At 40.2% G+C, this 2,995-nt stretch overlaps 1 pseudogene; it reads left to right on the top strand.

Moving 5' to 3' along the window:
• Positions 1–1,548: 1,548 nt before the first annotated feature.
• LOC102850346 lies at positions 1,549–1,884 on the top strand (annotated as a pseudogene).
• Positions 1,885–2,995: the final 1,111 nt, after the last annotated feature.

The following is a 2,995-nucleotide window of genomic DNA, read 5'->3' as shown; positions in this document are numbered from 1 at the left end:
TATGAACGAAAGTCCTAGACACCTGTTTAACTTTTGTCCTTTCTCCAGGTTCATAGGGTTTCCAGAGGTATCTAGTAGATCCTTATATAAATTCAAAAAGCTCAATGCTTGAACTTTCTGGGGATCCTCACTCTCCTGGGACACAGCATGGAACTTCGCGTCAAATGATAGTCTACAGGATCCTACTCGATTGCTCACCAGTCTCTGAAAAGCCAGCTTGCATTACCTATAATCACATGATCCATTTCCCTGACAAGTTTTACTTTCTGTGAAATCTTCCAGTCAACCTTAGAACTCATGGACATAGAGGAGTTGGGAAACTGAATGAAAGAGGAGCAGGTGGATCTGGAAATCATGGAGTGATATAGCAGATTAAGTATTTGGGATGGTGTAGAAATTCACTTTTTAGTAACTAATCTGCTACTAATCTTAGAAAGATGCATTATAAATGCAATTAGTTTCAGTATAGTGGAGTTTGCTGCAAAAGACAAGATCTTTGTAAATTGTTACTTTGGAGAAAAAGGAGTAAATGAGAGAATGAGAAACTTTTTGTTCTCTGTATGGTTTAAGGAATATCCTTGGATTAATGCTGCTATTATGATGCAGTCAATCATTATTATGTTGCAGTCAAGGCAAGAATTACTCACTTATAAAATATGAATTTAGTGCTCCTGACTCCTGAGAGGCTGGTTAACTGGACACATAGGGAAATACAGAGTGACAAGAAAAGGGTGAAACTTACAATTCCTTGGTTTCTGCTATTGGTGTTCTGCCCACGAAATGCCCCTCAAAGGAAATCCAATTACATGCATGTAAATACAAGAGCAATTATTCTCCAGAAAATTCTACATGTGGAGACTTTCTCCCTCAGTAGGAAGGTGGCGAGGGACAAAGGCCTGAGACCCCCCCACCCAATTATTTTTAAGGCCTTCCTGGGTGCTAATGTCGGGGCGGGGAGATTGGGAGCATGGTTGGTGGGCTAGGGGATCAGTCATGTGGGTCGGCTTTTGATGGGCTGGTTACTTTGCCCGCCTTTACTCTTTTTGTGTCGCGTAGACACTAGTTAATTCTTTACTTTGCAAGGACAGATAAGACTTTACCTGGTACATTTGTGTTTGCTTTGAGGTAAGAATTTTTATGGCCCACTTCTGCTTCTGGTATTAATGGGGGTTATCAAAAAAATGGGGTTTATGCTGTCCCCTCATTAGCAGTCTTGGCAGGAAATGCAATAGAAAGGAATGAAGGAATTATGGTAACTGATATGAGCACTTAACCAAGTCCTATTGGGGTAGAGTGATGCAACCTCAAAGTTAATCTAGAAAGAAAAACATACAGAAACAATTGGAAATACCCTTTCTATATGTGGTCACTAAAAAGGTAATTCAGGAGGTAGACATGCAGGATCAAGAAACTATTATAACCAAGGGGTATGGTATAGAGGAAACACAACAATTTATAGATTTCTATCTGCAATTTCTTGAGAAACCATTACGAAAATGGATTGTAAAAGTGACAAATTTTTTTCTCTCTTGGACCCTCGCTTCCAACATGACAAAGAAAAGGAGAAACAACGGTCGTGCCAAAAAGGGCCGAGACCACATGCAGCTTATTTGCTGCACGAACTGCGCCCAGTGCGTGCCCAAAGACAAGAAGTTCGTAATTCGAAATATAGTAGAGGCAGCTGCCGCCAGGGACTTTTCCGAAGCGAGTGTTTTCGATGCATATGTGCTTCCAAAGCTCTATGTGAAACTGCATTACTGTGTGAGTTGTACCATTCACAGCAAGGTGGTGAGGAACTGTTCTAGTGAAGCCCAAAAAGACCGGGCACCTCCACCTAGATTTAGACCTGCAAGTGCTGCCCCACGATCACCAAAGCCCATGTAAGGATTTGATTACTTAAGAGCTGCAAAAAAACCTGCCTGAAAAGAAAATGGAAATTACACTTTAAAAAAAAAAAAAAGTGACAACTTTTGGGGCACTGTCTGTGGGTCTTAGTGCTAAAGAAGGGAGGAGTATATTTAGGTTGATGGAAGCCCTGCAATTTCTACAGAATAGTCACCAGAGATGATATTTCAAGATTGAAATCAACAGATTACCCCAAAGAGAATACTGAACTTGATAGATTGGGTAAAAATCTGTGATTAGGTTTGTTTGTCTTTCAGAAGGAAACTGTCCCTCTTACCCTTTAAATACAAAATTTAACACTCCAGAGGAAGTACTTGATTTTCTGCATATGGAAGCCATTTGGGAATGATTTTATTGTGCTTATGGCATTGATTCAGTGACGCGTACAGAGGCCATGACTCTTACAGAGACCATGACAGAGAAGAGAATCACAGGAGCTCCTCCAACATGGACATCTGTTGGCTCTCTGCTACTGGAGAACAAGGCAACAATTCAAAAAGCTGTGTAAGCTCTACTGAAACAACTTTTTATGAGTTTTAGGGATACAAGGGATATCTGGGTGATTTAAAGACAAATGGGAGAAGACTATGGGAAAAGATTTACCAAGAAGATTGAAGATTTTGACTGGTTGCTCAGGAATGAGAGAAATGTATCAGACACTGATGGAGTTGGGACAAAGGTAACATTACAACATTACAGGAGGTTGGGTGGGTCAATGAAGGCTCCCTTTGTTTCGCCAACATCAAAAAAGACCTAAAAATCCATTCTATTCATCCCAATCATGAGATAATTACTGATTTGGGGGAAGGGTGACACATATCCCAAAACACTTGAAGTAGAAGCTCAGCTAGTTGATTGATACATGTATTGACAAGAAAACCTGAATCTTCTAGTCTAATTCACAGCATGGTGCCCTAGGCCATATACACAGGTGGGGGAAATGGCCTGGGGTTGGAGAAGAGACATTCTTAAGTCTTTTAGACTGAGGAGTCCAATGTATTGTAATACCCAAATATGTTGGTAAAATTTTGAAAGAATCTAAAATTGTATTAGAAGAACATGGAAATGTAGCAATTGATGAAATTAAGGT

This window comes from Elephantulus edwardii, unplaced genomic scaffold, assembly GCF_000299155.1.
Source record: "Elephantulus edwardii isolate Elephantulus edwardi_28Jun2011 unplaced genomic scaffold, EleEdw1.0 scaffold00133, whole genome shotgun sequence".
Taxonomy (NCBI): Eukaryota; Metazoa; Chordata; class Mammalia; order Macroscelidea; family Macroscelididae; genus Elephantulus; species Elephantulus edwardii.
This window is presented reverse-complemented; position numbering and strand designations above follow the sequence as displayed.